The sequence below is a fragment of the Sarcophilus harrisii genome, chromosome 2 (assembly GCF_902635505.1).
Source record: "Sarcophilus harrisii chromosome 2, mSarHar1.11, whole genome shotgun sequence".
Taxonomy (NCBI): Eukaryota; Metazoa; Chordata; class Mammalia; order Dasyuromorphia; family Dasyuridae; genus Sarcophilus; species Sarcophilus harrisii.
The window spans coordinates 476249726-476274577 of NC_045427.1; the positions used below are offsets into that span (position 1 = coordinate 476249726).

The 24852-nt window shown below is 37.5% G+C and overlaps 1 long non-coding RNA gene across 1 annotated transcript in view; it reads right to left on the bottom strand.

The window, feature by feature from the left end:
* The window catches only part of LOC116421171, a 36579-nt gene extending 15352 nt beyond the window's left edge, over positions 1 to 21227 (bottom strand). The window contains exons 1-3 of the long non-coding RNA XR_004231474.1: positions 21091 to 21227; positions 14802 to 14946; positions 208 to 368 (exon numbers count right to left, since the gene is read on the bottom strand). This is a non-coding gene — a long non-coding RNA (uncharacterized LOC116421171). The remainder of the gene's footprint in view (positions 1 to 207; positions 369 to 14801; positions 14947 to 21090) is intronic.
* Positions 21228 to 24852: the final 3625 nt, after the last annotated feature.

The following is a 24852-nucleotide window of genomic DNA, read 5'->3' on the forward strand; positions in this document are numbered from 1 at the left end:
TTATTTTACTGAATTAGGAAATGACTTACTTAAACAATTAGTAATGACAGAGCCAGGACTTGAATGCATGCCTTTGCTTCAGTGCTCTTTCCATTACACCATCTTGTCTCTAATTATTGTTAGATGAATAATTCGCTATATATTTGCAAATGTTTCTTCTTTATATAAGCATTCTTTAATTTTTCCCAAGATGGATCTTACACTCACCTTACAGGAGGACCCATATTTGGAGGAGATCTGGTGGTTCTTTCTACAATCTGGGTTACAGGGATATTGATGTTTTCAGTTGAGATTGGCTGGTCATTTCTCATAAGAACTACAGAAGCATGATGACATCGAGATAATGATCATCTACATTTGAGTCTTCCCTATAAGAGATAAAGTCTATTTAGCCAGATTATGTAATCATGGAAAAAGCTTTACTTAGAATGTTGATTTGGATCAGAAACAAAAATTATTCTGACTAAAGTTTCTTTAGTTTTTTTTCCTATAAAACATTATCTCAACAGAGGACCCTGCTGGCCATTGCCTTTCTCTTGGCTGTAACCTCCCTTTTTTGAATTGAGTTCCTAGTATATAGGAGAGGACAATTAGAGAAAAGGAGAAAAATTGGCAATAATAATGCTAAGGAAATAATGACAAGTAAAAGTGTGGAGGATAAAGTATCAGGTCCAGATTTAGATAGACCTGAATTCAAATCCAGCCTCAGACACTTACTAGCTGTGTGTTTCCTCAACTGTAAAATGAGCTGAAGAAGGAAATAACAAATCATCCTAGTATCTTTGTCAAGAAAATTCCAAATGGGGTCATGAAAACCCAGACATGACTGAAATGAAATAACAATAACAAGATGAGAACAGATGATATCTTAATGTGAAATTTACATTTCTGTAGCACTGTTTTTACTTAACGCCTTGGCATCCTCCCTAGTGTGACTAGAGGATCTATAAAGCCCTTTCTAGCTCTACAATTCAATGTTCTGAGACTTGTCCCATCTTTCTCTCTCTCCCTCTTCCTCTCTCTGTTTCTCTATGTCTTTTTGTCTCTTTCTGTCTCTTTGTCCCTCATTTTACACAAGTGTAAGGGCATCAGAATAGAAATTGTCAGAAGAAGAGATCTTACAACAGAGAACATTAGCATACAGAATTTAGGATCTTAGAATGTCAGAGATGAAAGGAAATTTAGAGCTTATCAGTCCAACACACTTATATACGTTGAATAAAAGTTGATTATGAATGCCTTCATTTAACGGGGGTTGGATTTGCAAAAGGAAAATTTAGAAATGCAAATCTGGGGTCTATTAAGTGGCAATAAATGTCAAAAGCCCTTAGGAAAACCTCAGGGAAGCCTAGTGCTATAATTAATGTTCTTGTTTTTATCACTATTGTGAAATCTTCATCTCTACACTGTATTCTTTTTCTGTAAAATTTTTCCCAAAAAACTCATATCCTATTTTACAGAACACTGAGTTATTATGTTTAAAATATACAGAGAATACAATATATCCGAATTTATTTTTTAATCTGGAGTACAGCCAAACATTTTTCAATTTGGAGGAGGGGTCGAATATTTTTATTATTCATTTTGCAACATCTGACTGCATCTTCTTGTCATTACTATCCATTGAAATTTGAAGATGGGTACAAATTATTTTAAAAACCTTGCTCTTGGAACTTAAATTTAGTGTCCTCTATCAAAAATCCTTTCCTTCTCTGATTTCTCACAGCATTGTTTTTGTACTGCTCTCACATACTGTGCACCAAATTTATTTATATAGATGATATATTCTGCCTTTCTCCCCCACTGCAGTTCAAGTTCCTAAAGGGTATATACCTATACCTTAATCACCTCCTTTAGTACCTAACAGTGCCTTGCACATAGCAGGAGGTCAATAAACACTTGCTAACTTGAAAGTGGTTTGTAAACTAAATTGATCTTATTTTCCCCTGCTGATATCTTACCTATCCTTCAAGATCTGAAGAAAAAAAAAAATACTATTCACTTCATAAACCCTTTCATGATCTGTCCTGTATACATTCCCCTCACAAGCTGCCCAGCTGAGGTTTTCTCTCTTATTTGACAGAAGCATTCTGTATTTCTCTTCTGTTTTTTTTTTTTTTTAACCATGTTCATATTGTTATTATGCTTCTCTGTGCATAGATCAAGCCTACAAACAATAAGCTTCTTGAGGCTAGAGACTATGTCTTGCTTCTTTTTTCAATCTTCCTCAATATCTAGAACAGTATATAATACAGAGTTGGTGCTTAAAAATGCTTATTATTGAATGGAAAGGGAACTAGATTTGGAATCAGAAATTCAAGAAGAAATGAGCTTAACTTTTCTTTCTAAGTTGAAATTTCCTGATTATCAAATAGGGCTAAAGCTTTCTTTGCTATCTCACTGGATTCATACTTTAATCTCATTGGTAGGTAATATAGAATTTCTAGGTGAAACTTGCAAATTAATCAGTTAACAGACTAAAATAAGAAGCTATTCAACTAATAAAATCCAACCAGTGTTAAAGATCTGTTATTGCTACAACTATATTGGGCCCTGAAGATATAAAGACAAGCCAAAAGAGTTTCCTATTTACAATGACCTTCTATTTTCCTAGAACAAGGGGAACTGTGTTAAAAAGATAAGCAGAAATGCATAAAATGGAGGGTAACCAAGATAACTCAACCAAGCTTTCCCAAATTCCCCTCCAAACAACTTGAAAATAACAGCTCATGGTAAATTCTGGAGTGACTGAACCAACACATATTTGGGTAAAACAATTTTCCAACCCAAGACAATTAGAAAGTTGTCAGGAAAAGTCTGTCTCATTGGGGTGGGCAGGCCTGGAGCACAGCATAGACCATGAAAGGCAGGGCTTGCCATGGTACCAACAGTGGACCTTGGAGGTAATTACACTGGAGGAAGCAGCAGCTTTGGGATCTCTCAAAACACATGTGGTAGTGAGGAGAGTGTCGGACAATAGGTCAGAAGGAGATTGCAGGGAACCCTTTGCTGGTGTTGGGTTCAGGATCCTGTAGCATTGCCATATGTAATTTCTGATCCCAATCCCAGGGCCAAAAGGAGTAATAGACCTGTGGTAGCAGAGAAGCAGGGCTCTGGTGGATGTTCTAGGGTAGGATGATCTTGTGGTCACAAGTAGGAACCCTGGGAGCTCTAGTAATTGCAGCTGCAAAATAATGGAGGACCTGATCATAGTCCTGGGGCCAGGGGGTGTGCTAGCACTGGTGGCTACAGGAGAACAAGGTCCCTGCCTGGATAAAGCCCAGAGTACAGGCCAGGAGTCATTTCCAAGCATTCCTGACAAAGAGAGCAGAGCAGAATAGAAAGTATAATATTCAAACAAAAGACTCAAGAGAAGCATAAAAAATTAAACATGAGAAAAATCATAAGGAAATCAATAAGGTTAAAATGTTTACATTTCCATATAGGGAGGCCAAAAACCTTATCATTATTGGGTCAAGTTAGAAAGTTTACATTTCCATATAGGGAGGCCAAAAACCTTATCATTATTGGGTCAAGTCAGAAAGTTGGTTGTTGTGCTTCGTTCTTGAAAAGAATCAAAATGACATCATTAGAATCAAGTGACAGTGTGTCCAACTATGGCCAATCAGACCAATACAAGCTCCGAGTGCTCTGCCCCAGGTCAGACACAAATAATCCCTATGAACATTTGGGGCAGATTATCTAATTTTGCACATCTCACATTTCTTCTGAACTAATTTAATTCTGTTTTGCTCAGAGAGCACAGCACCTTCTCTAATGAGAGCACACCATGCTGGGCATCCTGTGCAATATTTTCCATGTCACACAATTAATTCTCAAGTTTTTAAGAGAGTCCTTAAGAGTGTCCTTGTACTGCTTTTTCTGATCACCTCCCATGAGCATTGCCCTGTGTGTTCTCCATAAAATAATCTTTTTCAAGTGTTTATGTGGTTGGCCCAACAGAGTTGTGCTCTCTGTAGTAGAGTTGGAATGCTTGACAGTTTAGTTCTAGAAAGGACATAGGGTCTGGTACCTTATCCTGCCAGGTGATCTTCAGAATCTCTCTAAGACAATTCAAATGGAAGCAATTCAGTTTCCTGGTGTGGTTCTGGTATACCATCCAGGTTTCACAGGCACACAACAAAATGCCTCAATTTGGAAAGACTACAAGCCAAAACTAAAGTAGAGGGAATGCTGGTGCATGATTTCTGTTTGTAGATGATTGTGCACTCAGTGCAGCCTCTGAAGCTGAGATGCAACAAAGTATGGATCAATTCTCTCCTGCTTGTGTTCATTTTGGCCTAACTATTAACAATAAGAAAACACAGCTACTCCATCAACCACTATCACACCATCCTTATGTGGAACCATCAATTACAGCGAATGGTGAAGTTTTGAATTCTGTGGATAAGTTCATTTACCTTGACAATACACTTTCCAGGGATGTCCACATTGCCAGAGCTAGCTCAGTATTTTAGAGGTTCCAAAGGGAAGAGTGGGAGAGGGAAATTATTAGACTGATTGCCAAATTGAAGATCTACACAGCTATTGTGCTGCCTGCATTGTATATGTAGATGCAGAGATGAGTGTGAACCAACTATGATAAGATGATTTAAAGATATTAAAATTAAGGAGAAGAGGAATGTACTGGGAGAAGGAAAAGGGAGAAGAACAGGAAAAATTGTCTCACATAAAGGAGGTGAAAAAGGAAAAGTTTTTATAATGGAGGGGAAGATGGGAGTGGGGTGGAAAATGTTTGAACCTCATTTTTATTGGAATTGGCTCAGAAGGAATAACATGCACACTCAGTTGACTAAGAAATCTATAATACTCCATAGGGAAGGAGGGGGGAAAATAAGAGAAAGAGAGGGGGGCTGATAGAAGGGAGGGAGATTTAAGGGAGGTAGTGGTCAGAAGCAAAACACATTTTGAAGAAGGGACAAGAGAGAAAAAAATAATCAAAGGGAAATGGGATAGGAAGGAAGTACATAGTAATTGTAACTATGAATGGGATAAACAAACCTACAAAATGGAAGTGAATAGTAGAATGAATTAAAAACTAGAATCCAACAATTTGTTGTTTACAAGAAACACATGAACAGAGAGATACACATAGAGTAAAAATAAAGGGCTGAGCTGAATCTATTAAGCTTCAGCTGACATAAAAAAGCAGGGGTAGCAATCATGATCTCAGACAAAGCAAAAGCAAAAATAGATCTAATTAAAAGAAAAAATAGGGTAACCACAATTTGGTAAAAGATACCATAGTCAACGAAGTAATATTAATACTAAACATATATGCACCAAATGATATAGCACACAGATTCTTAAAGGAAAAGGTAAATGAATTACAAGAGGAAATAGAGACCCAAGCTGTACTTTTGGGAGACCTCAAGTTTCTCCTCTCAGAAGTAGATATATCCATAAAATCAACAAGAAAGAAGTTAAGGAGATAAATAGAATTTTAGAAAAGTTAAATATAATAGACTTCTAGAGAAAACTGAATGGGAATATAAAGGAATATACCTTTTTTCCCTAAATGTACAACACACTTTCATAAAAATAAGCTGGGTCCTAAAGCATTAAAAACTCACAACCAAATGCAGAAAAGTAGAAACATTAAGTGTATCCTTTTCAGATCATAATGCTATAAAAATTATATTCAATGAAATACTATGGAAATAAAGATAAAAAAAATTAATTGGAAATAATCTAATCCTAAAAATGAGTGGATTAAAGGATAAATTATATAAATAATAATTTCATTAAAGAGAATGACAATAATGAGACAACATACCAAAATTTATGGGATGTACTCAGAGCTGTATTTAGAGGAAATAGAGAAAATCTAAGCACTTACATCAATAAAACAGAGAAAGAGCAAATCATTGAATTGGGCATATAACTAAAAAAACTAGAATAACAAATTAAAAATCTCTAATTAAGCAAAAAATTAGAAATCCTGAAAATCAAGAGGAAGATTAATAAAACTGAAAATAAGAAAACCATTAAACTAATGAGTAAAACTACCAACTGCCTTTATGATAAAAGAAACATCAAAGTAGATAAACCATTAATTAATTTCCCTTAAAAAATACAATTTTCATTCTTACTAAAACACTAGAAAGCATAGGAATAAATGGAGCTTTCCTTAAGTATTATTATTTATGTAAAATCATCAGTAAGCATTATCTATAATGGAGATAAGTTAGAAGCTTTCCTAGTAAGATCAGGGGTGAAACAAGCATGCCCATTGTCATCACTATTATTCAATATTGTACTAGAAATATTAACTATAGCAATAAGAGAAGAAAAAGAAATGGAAAAAATTAGAATAAGTAATGAGAAAATAAAACTATCATTCTTTTCAGATGATATGATGATATATTTGGAGAATCAACTAAAAACTGAAATAATTAACTAAGTTGCATGACATAAAATAAATCCATATAAATCATTGTTTCTCTATGTTACCAACAAAGTTCAGCAACAAGAATTAGAAAAGGAAATTCCATTTAAAATAAATGTATACAATAAAAAAAATTTGGGAAACTACCTGTCAAGATTACCCCAGAAACTGTATAAGTGAAATTACAAAACTTTTCACACAAATAAAATTAGATCTGAACAACTAGAAAAATAGCAATTCCTCATCAGCAAGCCAAGCTAATATAATAAAAATTATATTTACAACTAAAATAATTTATCATTTAGTGCCATAACAATCAAATTAGCAAAAAATTATTTGATGTAGCTAGAAAAATAATAAAGGAAAGAGGAATTGGAAACTGAGAGGATGCCTATCAACTGGGGAATGGCTGAGCAAGTTGTATGTGATTGTGGTGAAATACTACTATGCTACAAGAAATGATGAGTCAAATGCATTTTCAGAAAAAGCTGGGGAGATTTATATGAACTGATGCAAAGCAGAACCAGGAGAACACTGTTCACAGTAATAGAAATATTGTATAATGATCAACTTGAATGACTTAGCTATTCTGTTCAGTACAATGATTGAATATAGTTCTGAAGAACTTTATTTTTAAAAATACCTTCAGAGAAAGAATGGATAGTTTCTGAATAGAGATTGAATCATACTTTAAAAAAAAACTTTATTTTTTTTTGGTCTCTACTTTTGCAACATAGTTAACATGGAAACGGTTTACATGATTGCACATATATAGTCTAATGGCTTGTTTTCTAAAGAAGGGGGGATGTGAGGGAGGAAGATAATTTGGAACTCAAATTTTTTTTTAAAAAGAACATTAAAATTTTTTGTTTACATGCAATTGATAAAACAGTAACAACAATTAAATGTAAAAATAATTAAATGAATAAAACAAAACAAACACAAGTACATAATTTAAGGAATGGAAGAAAATCAACTATAGTGATCAAGAAATGCTTTCTGTAGGGAGTAGATACAAACAAGAAATCCAAACTGTTAGCTTAAAAATACAACTGTCATTTATTTCCTTGTTATTTTTTTAAATCCCTTATAGATTCAGAAATGCTTTTAGGAATCATCTAGATCAATACATTTACTTTCCAAAGATGGAGGCAACCAAAGCCCAGAGATACTAAAGGGATTTGTTGGAACAAGGGATTTGTTCTGTGTTCTAAGATCCTCACAGACTCTAAGATGTAAATAGTCAGTAGCTGGTGAAAAAAAAGGACAATTACCTGAGGGCAGCATGAGAGAATGAGAGCTAAAATGGATGAGCATCAAAGGGAGTGACAGTGGGCAAAAGGAAGGTAGGGAGATGAAGAGCTCCGACCAAGTGAAAAGTGCTAGATCGCTATGGAGAGAGGAAAGGAACCATGGAACATTTTGTGCAAGGCTAAAGGAAAGATATAGGGGAGAGAAGTTTCCTTAGAAAAGAAAATCACTCAGTGCAATATTGCTTCATTCTCCCTGTTTCTGTGAGGTTTAGAAACATATTTCAGTAACCAAATTGTCTCAGAATTTCAACAAAGCATTGACCACACTCTTTTCTCTGGAATGCCTGACTCTTTCTGGCTTGGTTTCTCTTTTGATGATGCTTTTATATCTTAATTCTCCCTTTCTTTCTTCACCGGGAATAGTAATTCAGTTGTTCCCAATGAGGTTGGCCCCAAGTCATGTCCTGGCAGCTTCCTTATCACAGAACCACAGTGTTTGAGCTGAAGAAGACCTCAGAACATACTTCATATTTGTACAGTGATATAACGTACAGATAATAATGCTTTCCTCACAATAGGCATAAAGTTGGCATTGCACATATTGTTCTCTAAATTTTTACAAATGAGGAAACTGGCATTGAGTGACTACAATATTATAGTGAGGTTCTGAATCTACATCTCTGTTGAATTCTACTACCTTCAATATTAAATCTCAAAGGGGCCTTAGAAATAATTTTGTTTGGTACCCACATTTTATAGATGAGGAAATTGAATTACCTGTAGTCATAGCTGAATAGTGACAGACACTGGACCAAACCAAGTCCATGACTTCCTAGTCTTTTCACTGTGTTTCCCCAGAGGCTTTATATGGATTTTCCTTTATTATCTCAACCAAGCTTCTAGGCCCTGGGATCACTAAGTACATCTGCCAGGGGGATGGGGACATTCATGCTTAGCTTCCTAAGTCTGGACTGGTCTGTATTTCTGAGCAACCTTTCTGTTTTCCTGACACCTGAACCCACTGCTCAAATTCCTTCAAATTTATTTTGACCGAGGAATCAAGGCTTAGAAGGGATCTGTGTACATTCACCAGAAAAGCCCTGAACTCCATAGCCCATTCCTCAGGCAGAGAGACCATATTCTTATAGGAGGAAATGAGGTTCCTTTTTTAAATAAAAGCAACTCTGAGAAGAAATAACAGCTGACTTTTGGGATAAATGGTCTGGGGTTATCATGATTTTTCAAAAAAAGAGAAGAATTGAGTCCACATACTATATGATAGTAAGTTTTGATTCCATGTAACATTAAAGCATATTGTCAAAGAATAAATAAGTGAAAAACTAGAAAAAGAAATTGTGATCATAAAGAGCCAGTTCATCAAGAATAGGACATGTCAAGCAAATTTCATTTCCATTTTGAAGGAGTTACTACATTAAAAGATCACGGAAATGCTGTAAATATAGTTTACCTGGATTTTAGCAGCCCTTTAGGCAGTCTTTCAGTGCTATTCTTATGGAAAAAAACACACAAGCTAAATGATAGCACATTTAGAATCTAGAACTGGTTAAATAGACAGATCCAGAAAGTAACTACCAATGATTCAATGCCCACTTGGAAAGAAATGTCCAGTGGAGTGCCACAGGGACTTGGCTATATGTCAACAATTATATCTATATTTTGGATAAAGGCATAGATGGAATGCATATCAAAATTGTAGATGATATAAACATGTGAGAGAGCTAAAAAACTATATGAGAGTTGGGATTCAAAAAGAATATTGACAGACTAAAACAGTAGGACAAATCTAAGAAAATTAAATTCAATAGGAACATATTTAAAGTCTTATATTGATTTCAAAAAAGAGATGCCATAAGTACAAGATGATGAAGGTGTGGCTAAAAAAGCAGTTCATTTGAGAAAGATCTGGGTATTTTGTGGGATGCAAGCTCAATGAATCAACTGTGTAATATAACTAAGGAAACTAATGCAATCTTAGACTACAACAAGATGACTAAAGTCCTAGTGTCTTGACTTGACAAATATGTCTTGCCCTAGTTAGACCATATTTGAAGTATTGTATATAGTTTTGAATGATATATTTTTAAAAAGAAAACTGATAAACTATTGAATGTCCAGAGAAAGATAACTGAAGGGCATGAAATTCAGGCCAAATAAGTATTAGGTTTTCACATACCTCTCTGTATGCATATGTCTTAGATTTTAAGCTATTGAGAGTAGGAACTGTTTCACGTTAGTCTCTGTATCCTTAGAACCTAGTAGCATGCTTGGCAGATAGTTGAGTTGTTTAAATTGTTATGTTTAGCCTGGAGAAAAAATTTGGAGGACAGGATAGTTGTCTTTACATATTTGAACATGGAGGACAGAATGAGCAGTAATAGGGAAAACTTGTGAAGACATAAATTCAGGCTTTTTCTTTGTTAAAAATGTACTAACATTCAGAGTTATCCCCATGCAGAAGGGACTGCCTTGGGAGGTAGTAGGTTCCCCTCAGGAGTCTTCACAGTAGAGGAGATACTTAGTTTAGTTAAGTGTGGCCTGTCCTCAAGGGTAGCAGAGGTCAAAATGGACATCCTATGGCTTCTAAACATGGCTTTGTGATTGACTTGCTGTGTAATCTTAGGGAAGCCACTTTCCTTTCTGGGCTTCAATCTAGTAAAGGAGGGAGCCTCATTTAAAAAAATCTTTGACGGTATATCCTAGTATTTCTCTTTTTTCTCTCCTCTCTCCCCCAGCCTACTATAACAATCCCCAAAACTACTCCACCTTCCCTCCCTCTGGCTAAGGAGCTATGACTCATAGCTGAGGATACTTTCTATAGTTTCTCCTTAGATTTTTAAAACTTGTTGCTAGTATTTACAGGCTATTAGAAGAGAGTCTCAATTCTACCCATCATTCCTGATCTAATAAAAATCTAATAACTTTGTTCATGCAGTATTTTTGGCTCAGGTCCTGTTCTCCTTCCAGGTCCAGTCAAAAAAGTCCTGATTCTCTGCTCTTGAAAATATGGAGGAGTCAACTCCTGCTTGTTCTCAGAATGGGCCCTGCCTGAGTAATGACGAGGCAGTTTGCCCCACACCCTGAGTCTCACCCGACACGCTGTCACCCTGAGGTCCAGGAAGGCAGGCCAGAGCAGCCTTTAGGAGTTTCCACACCCACCACATTCATGGTCACTGCTGGGATTGCCATTGAGGTGAACATTGGAACAAAAGGTAGCAACAGAGGAGAGAACAAGACTTAAGGGAGCTGGTCTCCCTCCTCTTACTATCCATATGTCTCATTTGGCCTCTGTGGCTTTTTACTTATCTTTCCATATTCTTCCTTGGGATCATAGGGGAGAATGTTCCATCATCTTGCAGGCAATGGAAATAGTACTGACCTTGGAATAAAGTCCTAGCTCAGCCACTTAATACTTGAGTCACTTAACTTTTGTGGGCCTTCATTTATCTCTAAGATGAGGGGTTGGATCAGATATTCCTTCCTAGTTCTAAATATCTGATCCTGGAAAGACCTTATTGCTAAATCATTTATAGCATGAAATGGGCTGTTAAGTTGGAGTGAGTTAATAAACAGGGCCAGCTCTGTGACTTTGGATGTGGGACTTTCCATCCATAGACCTTAAGAGATCTTTGTTTGCTTGAGTGAATAGAATGAGGGAGCTTCTAAGTTCCTTTCCAGCTCTGACATTCTATAGTCAACATTATGTTAAAGATACCCTCTTGGTCATTCCCTCTGTGTGTGGCCTTTCTACTTTGGCCTACTGCAATGGGAGAATGAGCTAGCAGACCTCACTGGATTGAGTCAAGAAGGTCATTTGTTGCTATTCTATAAGGGAGGTAACTTAAGATGGAGAACTACACATTTTCTCTGATCCCTTCAACCTCTCAAACCTTTTCAAAACAGAAATTATGTGGTCGAGATAAAGCAATTGCAGTCATCTCTATACCTTAGGATAACAAGAATTCAAAAGAAGGCCATCCCCTTGAAGAAAAAACACAAACCATGAAGCTCATTGACTCTGAGCTTCCTTAGCAACTTCTCTCCCTCATTTTCACCACTACTGGAGCCAAGGCTTTGCTAGAAGAACAGGGACATGACACAGGCTTACAATAGAACCAAACCCCACATCCTAGTCTCCCTCTCTCTTTCCGGGGTAGGCGCTGATGTGGCTGATGTAGCACCAGGTGATGTGCTTTAGGAGAAGCACCAAATGGTGTAGTACAGTCATGTGAAGGATTCATAATGACCATTCTCTTTGGCAAAAGGCAGGTTTATTTAGAAGAGATTACAGACAAATGAAGAGATATAATAGACACCAGGAATGGTAAATACGAAATAGAGTAGGACAGTTCCTTAGTGGAACTCACAATTACCTGGTAGAGAGGGAGCACCCCATGAGGCTGGGGCCTGTCCTTAGCTGGCAGGCTAAATCCTGAAAGGGACTTAGCATCCTGAAAGAGTTAGTTAGCCATAAGAAGTGGGGTTGAGAAGCATAGTGGGGTTAGGAGAGATACCACATGTTATGGGGGAAGAGGGAGATCCAAAGGGACTCAGCAAACATGGCGTGGGCCATTAGATTTATTGGGAAAATTTAGCTTCAGGGACTTGACGTAGCTTGGATTTCTGACTGGATTATCTCCAGTCAGATGGGTGGGACCACAAAACTGAACTGATCTCTATCAGAGCCTTTTTCCTGCCTGCTCCAGGGAACAATTTTATCAATGCCCCAGTTTCTCTCTACCAACCACACCCACCATTCAGGACCTCATCAGTGGAGACACCCCCACACTAGGTTGTTGAAGATGGCCTGAGCTTCCATAGACATGTGGGGCTCCAGAAGCAAAAGCCTGATGAGCCACTACAAAACTGAACTTCCAGTCAAGGGTAAACAACCCCGTGGCATCCATGGAGCAAAGCTTTGAACTGCCAACCCCAGGCCAAAGACCTGAGGACCAGAGAGACTGGGACATGATGCTGTGTGCATGGGGGGGTGGGGGAGTGGAGAAGGGCAGGGAGGGAGGGAAGGAGGGGGCTGTGCAGCAATCAATTATGCTTAAGGGAGAGAGAATAGCACCTAGCTGAGCCCAGTTATGACTACTCAAAAGTCACTTGGGGCAGAAACCAAAGTGGTGAATTGCAAATTGCCAAATATGGAAAAAGGTTGAAACACTGAGATCCAGCCCCCAAAGAAACCACTGTCAGATGGCACTGAGTCAAAAACTGAATAGTTTTCCAGTGCTGTGGAACTCCAAAGATAAAGGGTGAATGGGAAGGAGACTAAAATTATCAAAGATCTCAGGAAGAATAAAAATCGAAAACTGTGAACATAAGCAGATAAATCAACAGGAAAAACATTAACAACAGAAGGAAATATGACCTCTAGGTCTAGTAAATGAGTTCAGGTGTCTATGAATAAATACTGCAAAATGAAGAAAAATGATCCAACACTTGATGAAACAAAAGACTAGGTAGAATGTGGAGAAAACATGGAACCACAGAATGCTATTCCTCAATGGTTCAAAAGAAAAATGTAAATTATGAGAGTGTAATTTATGGCCTGTACAACAAAAATAATAAGTAGAATGTAGAAAGACTGGAATATGTACTGGCAAGCCTCCCTAAAGGAACAAAAGAGAACAATAGATTGGGAATGCAAATGTACACAAGTGAAAGACAAAGTAGAAAAAGAGAAGCAAAAAAAAAAAAAAATGCTGAAAAATCCCAAACTAATAATTTAAAATAAAAATATGCTTACTCTGCAAGCAAAATATTCTGATCTTGAAGATATGAGGTGCAGAGACAACCTAAGAATCATGTTTCCCAGAACACAAGAGGAAGAAAAATGTTTTAATGTCATAATGCAGGAACTAGTACAAAAGAATTTCCCTGAATTTCTGAATATAGAAAATTAGATACCAAATGAAAAAATTCATAAGTAACCTCTGTCTCCCCCCAAAAAACAACAAAAAATCAAGGCTATCCTATGGAGGAGTCAGAGTCTCTAATAGCACTTTAACCCCAATTATGTGCTTTTTGGAAGGAGGTACCCCACTTAAAAAAAAAGTGAAAGCTCTCATCTCCCCTATAATGAGACACAGTATAGTAGAATGCATAGGCACTGGACTTGGAGTCTAGAATTATTTTTTGCTTGTTGTTGTTTGCTCTTCATTCTTGAAGAGGACCAGTGACATCAGGAGGGCTATATATTGACTTGCAAGTGAATTTGACTTAAGTTAGAAAGAGCAAAATCATCAGCCTTGCTCTTTTCTCCAGTCTTCTGAGTATAGGGACAAAACACAGATCAAGATGACTGGAGATGACCCCAGATGGACTGGGAGATCTTTTTAAACTAAGGTTTTTTCCAGATTTTAGTTTGTCTGAGGCAATACCCATTCAGTGATATAAGATTAGGTAAGAAATGAAGTAAAAAATGGCCTAGTTTGTTTCCTAAAAAAAAAAAAAAAACTGGGAGGAAGAGGCTCTCAGAGTTTCTGGCCAGAGCCAAAACAATTGCTTACAATTAGTAAATTACATTTAGTCTGAGCCAACAAAACCCCAAACATGATCCCATTATTGGTCAATCTGTGAGGATCAGAGTTATTCAGGTTTAAGGCATGGCCAAGTATCATCATTTGAGAAAGCTTCATCAAAGCCTGGTTTTCCAGTGTTCTATTTCAAAAAATCATAAATAATATTCTTTCAGACAAAAGAGGTGTGGGTTCAAGGGCCAGTTTTGCAGCTTACCACCTGTGTGAACTTGGCAAGTCTAATGGGGATAATTATAACTGAGTCCAGAGAGGACCAACCAGAGTGGTAAAGGGCCTCAAGTGCAGGTCATGTGAGAACAGCTGAAGGAGCTGGGTGGGGAGGTCTGGCCTAAAAAGTGGAGAGCAATCTCCAAAGCTTCAAAGGGTGGTCATATGGGAAGGGGTTAGCCTTGTTCTGCTTGTCCCAGGAGGGTAGAAATCCCAGTAATGGGCACAACAAAGCAAGTTTAGACAAAGTAAAGAAAAGCCTCCCAGTGATGAGAAGTCATCCCAAAGGGAACAATAGGCTGCCTCTGACAGTGGTCAATTCCCTCTTATTGGATGTTTTCCTGCACAGATTGAATAACCTCTTACCTAGCATGTTGTGGAGTAGGAGCGGGTTCTGGTTCTGGTTTAAGAGTAGATCAGAGCAGAAATCACTGAGGTCTCTTCTAATTCAGAACTGCAGGTGGTTTGGAAATCACCCAAGAATTTATAAAGTGTTTTCTTCACAAGGTACCTGCAAAGTAGGCAATGAAGATAGGATTATCTCCATCTTATTAATAGGAAACCAAGTTTCAGAAACTGAAGGAGGATCTGGGGCTCCATTGTATGCCATTCTGCTGCCTTTTCAAAACTTGCTTTAGGCCCATTCTGCTGTTGAAAAACCAAGGAATTTTCTTTTTGAAGTTTTTTTCCATTAAAATCTCTAGCTACATAGGTAAAATAGAGTGAAATCAGTTTGAACTCAATGCCCCTAGTACTTCTATTGCAGTCTAACTTAATTTTCACTCAAAAAATGTACTTAATCTCAGCTGTACAAATGCTGTTTATCTATGAAACTGTTGGCAACCTAAAAAACAGACCAACATTATAAGGCCTTTTCAAGCATCACGGGATACAGGGTATCTCTGGGCCCTTAATCTCTTCCCCACTGATCCATCCTGCACAGAAGCCAAATTTGTAATTCTAAAGACCCAGCTGTTTCCATCATTTTGTTTCCCCATTCAAATATAACAGGTGCAAGAAAAAAGGCCAAGATCATCACCCTCGCATTTAATGTCCTCTTGCTGTTATTTGTCCTTCCTTCATCAAGAGGACCATGACATCAGGCAGATGAGGCCATGACACACAAGTGAATTGGATTTAAGTGAGAGAGGCTGTGCAAGGTCACCTGCCTCACTTTCCCTTCCAGAGGTGTTGGCAATCCAGTGGCAAGTGACAGATCAGGACGCCTGGGGATGGCCCTGTAAAGCCTTGCTACATAACTACCTAGCCCACCTGAATTTCTGGAACTTCCTAAACCAAGCCCAATTCAACTGGTCTTGTCCCCTCACTCCATGAATTCATTTCTATTCTTTGCTCAACCAATAAATATTTATACAAGTACAATGTATTAGACATTATGCTAGAAAGATAAAGATACAAATGAAGCAATCCTTGTCTTCAAGGCGCTTACATTCTATAGAGGGAAATAGGGGCAGCTAGGTGGTGCAGTGGACAGGGCACCAGCCCTGAAGTCCGGAGGACCTAAATTCAAATCCATCCTCAGACACTTAACCCTTCCTGGCTGTGTGAGCCTGAACAAGTCACTTAACTCCAATTGCCTCAGGGGAAAAACAAAACAAACTATAGAGGAAAATAAATGTGTACAAATAGTTTTATTAGTAAATACAAAATGAATTTGTTCAGTCAGGTTTGACACTTTGTGACCCCATTAGTTTGCCATTTCCTTCTCCAATTCATTTCAGAGATTAGAAACTGAGGCAGACAGGGTTAAGTGACTTGCCCAGGATCACACAGTTAGGCTCTGAGGCCAAATTTGAACTTAGGAAGATGGCTTCCTAATTCCAAGACCAAGCGGACCTTATATTTATTATACAAGGTTATTATTCTGGGGAAGCACTAACAGGTCAGTGAATTAAGAAAGTTCTCAAGTAGAAAATAGCATTTTATTTAAGCTTTGAAGATAATTAGGGATTTTAAGAGGTAAAGATAGGGAGTGAGGGCATCCCATGGGTGAGGACAACCAGTTAAAGACAACTATGCAAGACAATTATGTGAGGAAAAGCACGAAAGTTTGACTGGATCATAGAGTATATAAATGGAAATAATATAATATATATATTATATATATTTACATATATGTATATACATATATATGTATGTGTGTGTGTATATACATATATATATATATATGAATAAAAGGGTGAAGTTAAGGTAGATCCAAGAAACCGTGGGATTGGGAAAGCCAGAGATCAGAGGTCAATATCAAATGTGAATGAAGTTCATAGGTCATTTAATGCAGTTCTGTTAAAAATCATCTTCAAATAGCTTTAAGGGTTGTTAAGTAGGTAGAAAGTAGATTAGAATTATTCTTAGCCAAGAAATGGAGAGCTAAGACTACGGAGGAAAATCTCAGGAAGGTAGATTTTGACTCAATATAAGGAAAAACTTGAAAGCATTTACAATTATTCAATAATAGACTAAATTACTTCAGGAGAAAGTTTTCCCTTAGTTTTAAGTACAGACACAGAACTTGGTTTACCTGTTAGAGATGGAGATTCCCCTACTTGGTAATGGGTTGGACCAGAAGGTGAGTACCTTACAAATCTGAGCTTTTATTTTTGTTTAACAGGAATACATAAATCATGAACATCTGGAGAACTAATGAAGATATATAAAAGAATTTGACCTAAAGATTTTTTCAAAGTGAGTTTGACCTCAAATTTATAATCTTGGTTGCTAGGAGGAAAGAAAATTAAAGGATTAAATTGCTCACTGGGAAAATGGGAGGATAGGAAATCCTTCTCAGAGAAGCTAGTTTGTCTGCATTTTCTCTGTTTGGTTTTATGAACTTCTTGGCAGTGAGGTTAGGGGAAAATTGGACAAGGAAATTTCTTTTGAATTCTTGCTAGGAGTCCTAATTGTGTGGGACGGGTGCTAGACCCCCTTTTCCAAATTAACTAGCCAGAGACATCTTCAGGTACAAAGAGAAAGCATTTATTTAATCCCTGCAGGGAGAGGCCCAGACACACACCTGGGAGCCATCCCAACTCCTGCCATGTGCTTATGGAACCTGAACAGCAGGCAGTAGAACACCTGATTAAATAGGAAAAGACCCAAGCCTTTTCATTGGATAGACTAAAAGGATGTAACCATCCTTGACCAATGGTCACCAATGTTGTCTGTTTCCCACAGGTCAAGTCACTTCCTGTAACTTCCAGTCACTTCCTGTCTGACCTTTTAGAGATCATGTGGCTTCCCAGGATCCTTCTTGGACCCAGAGTCCAAGGCCTGATCTCCCAGCTCTGGGAATAGGGATCTTGTGACCTAATCTCATCCTGAGAAATACTTAATCCAATCAGTCCTATTCATAATCAAACATCTCTTTTTTATAAATCAGGATAAAATTAGTTCATAATTAAGAAGAGCTGAGAGGGATCTTAAAACATAAAATGTTAATACTAGAAAGGCCTTTTAGTCCAAACTCTTCATTTTGTAAAGGAAAGAAACAACAAATGAGTCTCAAAGTACAAAAGTACATAGTCAGAATGAGACCAAGAGATGGCTGACTTTGAAAACCCTTTATCTGTCATAAACTTTTTTGTAGTCCTGCATTCCTTCTTTGGGGTCAGGAATTTCAATTTCAGTATTGTAGTCCCTTTACAAAAAGTGCCCAAGTAGATGGCTCAAAAATGACAAGGCACTTTATTTTGCATATGTTTTACATATTTCCAATTTGCAGGCAAAATGCACACAAGCCTCTCCCTACTTACTTCTTTGCCTTCAGGGCAGAGTTGGACAGTGGTGTTTGTGTGCCCAAGTAAAGCTTTGCATCTTTATTGCGAAATATCTAACTTGACTTAGTACAACATAACTCCCTATGGGCCAGGGAGAACAAGATTACCAGTCTTTAAAATTTATGTACATTTATTTTTCAAAAATAATATTTCAAAATGCCCCTTGTTGCACTCTCTGCATTTTGTTCTTCAGGCAGCTCTCCTGCCTTGTTGACCCTTAGTCCTCAGCTCTCTTGGGCCTTTTTCTGTGTTCAGTTAGGCTGTGGAGACTTATAATTAAGCATCGCTACACCCAGCAGCAGCCTGTAGCAGCCTCCTGACTCACAGAATGTGCCAGGTAGAAGGACCTTCAGACGCCACTAAGCCCAAACCTTCATTGTATAGATGAGGATATGGAGGTCCAGAGAAGCGGCTTGTCTGTGGCCATAAAATGAGTAAGTGGTAGGTCTAGGAGTAAAGCTCAGGACTTCTAAAATCCATGTCAGTGCTGCTGAGGCTATATAAAACTGAGAAGAGCAGTCACAAGGCCCAAGCATCTCCCATCTCCTTCCTCTGCTTCTAAACTCAGAGGGCCAACAGTCCAGTATGCTGAAAAGAGAACTGATTTTGGAGTCAGAAGATTGGAGTCAAATTCTCACTCTGGCGTTTATTATCTGTGTGACTTCTGGCAAATCACTTAACTACTTTGGGCCTGGTTTCCTTATCTGTAAGATGCGGGGGCTGATCTAGATGACTTTCTGAGATGCCTGATTGTTCTAGTTTAATGGTACTATGATACCCTTGGGTGCCCCCTTACTTAGTAAAAGTTTCTTCAGACAATAGGAAAGAAAGACCTGTTAGAAATTAAAGACAGTCAGAACTGAAATGGAATTTGCCCTCCCCTCCTTCCTCTTCCACCTTTACATTAAAATGTAAGCTTCTTCATAGGGTAGGGGCTATTTTTTAAAATTCTGTTTGTATTCCCATCATCTGGCACAGAGCCTGAGACATAGTAAGCATTTAATAAATAGTCTGTTATCTATCTATCTATCTCCAGAAGCTAGCACAGTGACTGGTACTTAGTGCTTGTTGAGTGATCAAACTCATTTCTGAACTATTTAAACAAATAACTGCCAATGAAAATGAGGAATTACTTCTACAATGATTATAATAAATTTATATAGCAGTTTAATCAATGTAAATGTCACAATGAGGGGACCAAAAGATTCCAGAAAATGACCTACTCAGCAAACATTTGAGTTACTTTATAACTAGAGTGATGGCTATCAAAAGAAATACTGGTGTAGAATAAAAACTCATTTGTAAAAATCATATGAAAAAGGATGATGAATGATTATTAGCAGTGAAGCAAAGAAAAGCAGTAAAGGATAAAACCAGTTTAAAGAAATCTTGAATTTAGAATACAACTTAAGTAAAGCTATCCCAAGAGTATTCAAGGATGAAACTAAAGGGGAAACAGGAAGACAACAAAAATAACCCCTCAAAATGGGAAAGATTTGTAAAAATTACTGCAACAAACTATTTTTTCTATAAAGAACCAAATTTAGACCCTAACCTTATATCCCATATGTGCTTATAGGAATGTAGAAATGGCACTAAGGAGAAGAAGGATGAGAAAAAGTCAGATAAGATGATGCAATTGCTTGAGCATTCAGGTATTGATATACAAAGTGTCTGAGGTAGGAGAAGAAAGGGAAGATTTTGGAAATTTTTCATAAATTATCTTATTAATAACTTAATTAAAAAAAAAAAAAAAAAAAAAAAAGGGCAACCAGGTAGTGTATTGGATAAAGCACCGAGCCTGGAGTCAGGAAAACCTGAGTTCAGATATAACATTAGACACTTACTAGCTGTGTGACTCTGGGCAATTAACCTTGTTTGCCTCAGTTTGCTCATCTCTAAAATAAGCTGTACTAAGTAATGCAATACTACTCTAAAATCTTTGCCAAGAAAATCCCAAATGAGATGACAAAGAGTCAGAATGACTCATTGACTAAACAACCAAAAAACATAAGAAAAAAGAGGTGATTGAGAGAATATCAATAATTACAGACTGAGATGCCTGCTCTCCCATGTATACAAAATCTTTATATGAGTCATTCACAATCAAGGTATTATTATGGAACATGCAGGCTTCTCTAAATGGTATTGAACAATGAACCACATCTTTCTATTTCACAATGATTAAAGATCTAGTGAATATAAGATTACTTTGTGCTTTTTGTTTGCTGATTATGAAATGGCATTTCATCCAATGGAACAGTTTCCTTTTTTAATACCAGTCTTTTTTTTTTTTTTTAAACAAAGTATCTTTTCGCTCGAGAAATTTTTATGTGACCCCAGATATATGGGTACATAAAATACGTATATAAATCAAACATTTACTAATAATAAATTATAATTTCACAATCCCTATAATCAGTTATGAGGCCCCATAAGGGGTCATGAACCATAGTTTAAGAAGCTGGGGGCTAGATGATCTCTAACAATGACAATTCTTTTCTGCTCTAATGTTGTAATATTTTGATAGGTTTCTAATTCTAATTTTGTGATTCTAGCTAGAAATCAGAATAGATTATATCATCTATAATCAGACAATTTCCAAGTTAAACTAGCACTTTGTTATTACTATTGTAAATAACATTTTATTGATTTTTCTTCTGTTCCTTCTCTTCCATTAATACTAGCATTAATGTTCAATACCAAGAATAGATAACAATAAGAAAGGGAGTTATAAAGAGTCATGGAGTGGCATAGGCTACCTGAAACTTTGGTTGGGCTCCTATTTGGGGAGAACTGATGAAAATCGTCAGTTTTCTTTAAAAAAAAAAAAAAATTACTTAATGATGACCTCTTCTCACCATGTAAAAGCAGAATTTCTTGTGTCAGCAATTTCTCTTTTTGCGCTCTGACTCTTGAGTGGGACCAATGATCCCTTCCAGGTGTGTGATTTCTTTCCAGCAATGGCTTTACTGTGAACACACAGAAACTGACTCATGAACTCTGAAAAAAAAGAGATTGGAATGTTTTGTCATAACATCTTATTAGTGCATTTTCTGTGGGGAAGGGAGAAGAGACTCTAAGAACAAAAGAGAATACTGGGGTGGGGAAGGGCAAATAAAAACTTTAAGAGAATAGGAAATGGGCTAATCGAAAGCATACAAGTATATGCAACATGTTGGGCTAAAGTCACAAGTCATGATACTGCTTACTTTGCTGCTTCTGTCTCAAGATTATAACCAGACCTATAGGAAATGTTGGGAATTGGACTTTAGCTGCATTATATTTCACAGAAACTCATATCAGAATTCTTAAAAGTTCTTATATAGCATTTTATCCAAACTCTCTTATATGGAAGGCAAAACTCAGGCCCATTGCCCATTTATAGTCTAAATGGCTAAGAGGTGATGGAATCAGAACTTGAACCCAGTACTCTAACTAGAAATCCAATATTTTTTCTACTACCACAGCAGCCTTAATTAATCCTTCATCTCCCACCCCACCACACCTAGCATACCACACCCTACCTCACCCTAAGAGTGCTCAGTCAAAAAGATGTAGGTTTTGGAATTTTCCCTTACAAAAGGGATTCTCTTAGAATGAAGAAATCCTTGTCTTCTTTAATCATTCACTGTTCAGATGAATTTCTACTTGCTTTGGGATTAATTCCAAGTGCTATGAGATCTGAAAATTCATTCATCTTGACCTTATGGAAGAGAAAATTCTTATCTTTTCTGTATGCAGGGCTGGAGAAAACCATTTGGCTTCTTTCATTGTTTTGTTCATTCATTTTTCATTTGTATCCAACTCTTCATGATCCCATTTGGGGTTTTCTTGGCAGACACTGGAGTAGCTGGCCATTTCCTTCTCCAGCTCATTTTCCAGATCAGAAAACCGAGGCAAACAGGGTTAAGTGACTTGCCCAGAATCACACAGCCACAACCACCACTTGATTTACCATTAGCAAAGTCAGCACACCTTGCTCTGGATCCTTTTTAGTAAAAGGTGTCATCTCTCCTCTTGTTAATTGCAAGTTCATTAGGAACTTTGCCCACTTGCTAAGCTACAATAAAGCTTTGCTCCTTTACCTGGAGACGATTTGAGCCTGTGAATTCATTCCAGATGACTCCTCACCTCCATGATTTGTACCTCATCAGGAGGTATCCACATATATCCAAATTCCTTTGCTCCTTGCTTAGGCTTTCATTTATCATACTGGATATACAATCTTACCTTCTGCTCTTTGACAATATCTGGGCAAATCTACTCTGAAAGATTGATCATTTCACTTCCACAAATGACCAGTGACTTAATTATATGACAAGTCCTATCTTAAGTGCAAAAGGACAAAAAGTTAATAATATAGTTTTTGCACTGAAGCAGGGAATGACAAGCCCAAAAGACAAGTTCTAGAAGAGATGTCACAGTTTATATTTGTATAGGGCTTTAAGAGTGACAAAGTACTTTACACATGTCATTTCATTTAATCCTCATTTCAGCCCCTTGAGAGAGACAGGATCACAGGATTTAGGGAATAGAAGGGATGGTACACTGGTTAGTGTACACACCCTTCATCTCCTGGAAACTGAAGCTGAGACAGAGTGACTTGTTCCAGGTCACACAGCCAATGGGTCTTCTAATTCTACTCAGTCTCTGACTCCCTGAGTTTTCTGACTGGCCCCTATGACCTTCTCACACTAGAAACCTTTACCCCTGGGCTGTAGCCTCCCTCTAAGAAGTGCTCAGTAAGGGGACTGAATGTAATCAACACATGTGTATGTTCACTTTTTTCTTTTTTTTTAAATCTCTCCCATGGTTTTTCTCTTTTGCTCTGATTTTTCTCTGTCAACATGATTCCCAAAGTAATGTGTATTAAATAGAAAAAAAAAGTGCCCAGGCTAGGGCTAGAGATACTTCTCACCCAGCTTTTGTACTTTGTCTTTTACCTTGTTATGGGCCAGAACTCTTAACTTGAAACAAGGATTCTTACAAGGTGTTAAGTCAGTGGAATTGATAGACAATGATTGTTTAGCATGGTACTTAATGAGTTCTCTAGTTCAGTACATGTACTCAGTACTTAATATAGTTCTACAAGATTCACACCTATGATGACAGAGCATATAAGCTTGGACAAACTCAGCTAGGTTCATTTAGAGGCCAGAGAAGACAGAAGGCTGGAGGCTGAAGCACAAGTTCTTGGACTATTCATTCATGTCATCTCACACCACCTTAGTGGCAGACTCTCCTCTGCTTCTCCACTGAAAACAAGATCCAGAAGGCCTCCAGAAAACTAGCGGAGCCCCAAGTGAAGGAGATAGGACTTTGAAAGAGACAGTAAAGGATTTGGACTTTAACACCTGGCTGTATTTGGGGTGATTGCTGAACTGAAACAGACTGTTCCTAGAGACCCCAAAGAAAGTGAACCAGAGAACATTACACCTTCCCCTACCCTACCTGCTATTTAGCTCTTTTTTATATGTTGTCTTTCCCCTTTAGAATGAAAGCTCCTTGAAGGGCAGACACTGTCTTTTTCCTATATTGATATTTACAAAGGTTTAAGACACTGCCTGGTACACAGCAAATGCTTAATAAATGTTTTATGTAATCTAATTTAAACAATAGAATTGTATTTGAACCCAAGTCTTTTGACTGAGTCCTATCCTCTTTTCATTACAGGCAATTGTCTCTCAAAGTGCTTAGGACTTCAGATGAGGAAGAGATCATATCTAGCTTTAGTGGTGGGGATGTGAAGAGAAAATATGATGGAAAAAGTGGTATGTGAGGTAGACCTTGATGGGATGAGTAGAATTCCTAGCAACATAGATAGGCGGGGTATTGTGCACACATGTGCAAGTTTGCCTGCATGTGTAAGAATATCCTAAGCAGAAAACCAGCCCTATTTCATTTCTAAGACTCTGTGCTCTTTGTTCTAAGGTTCCTTTCAGCTCTCAAACTCTATGATTTTCCTCCTCCAGGAGACATCTGTTCTCACTACCAAGATGGGAAGAAAGGTGAACAGTGATATCAACAGCAATTACTGAGCTGGATCTTACAACTGTCTTGAACACTCCTTTACAGGAGTCTGGGAAAGAATACTGCACTAGCATTTAGTATTTGAATTCAATAAATTCAGTATTAGTCATATCTGTGTAGAAGACCCCATATTAGCCACTAGGGACATTTCGATGAAAAATGGCACAATCTCTGCCCTTAATGGGTTTACAATATAGTAATGAAAGAAGCATGTTGCAATGTAGTATGTAAAAAGGGAGGTGCTAATATTAACCACATTTTATTTATAGGGAATTGGAAGATGAGAGGCTAAGGGTGACCAGCCCAATATCACATAACTGACAAGTGTCTGAAATAGAATTTGAGCTCAAGAGGTTCTGACTTTAAGCCCAGCACTATCCATTGTACCACCTAGCTGCCTGTCTCTAAGACCAGTGGAGAGATTCCAAATGCTTCAAGAAAAGTTCTAGAGGAGGAGATATTTTAACCGGAGGCAGGGTCTGAGATAGGATAGACTAGGGAAGGCACCCAAAAGAATGTGGCACCCAAGTGACCCTTAAGAGGAAAAGAAGGATTTCAATAAATGGGGATGTAGAGTGAATTGCAGACAC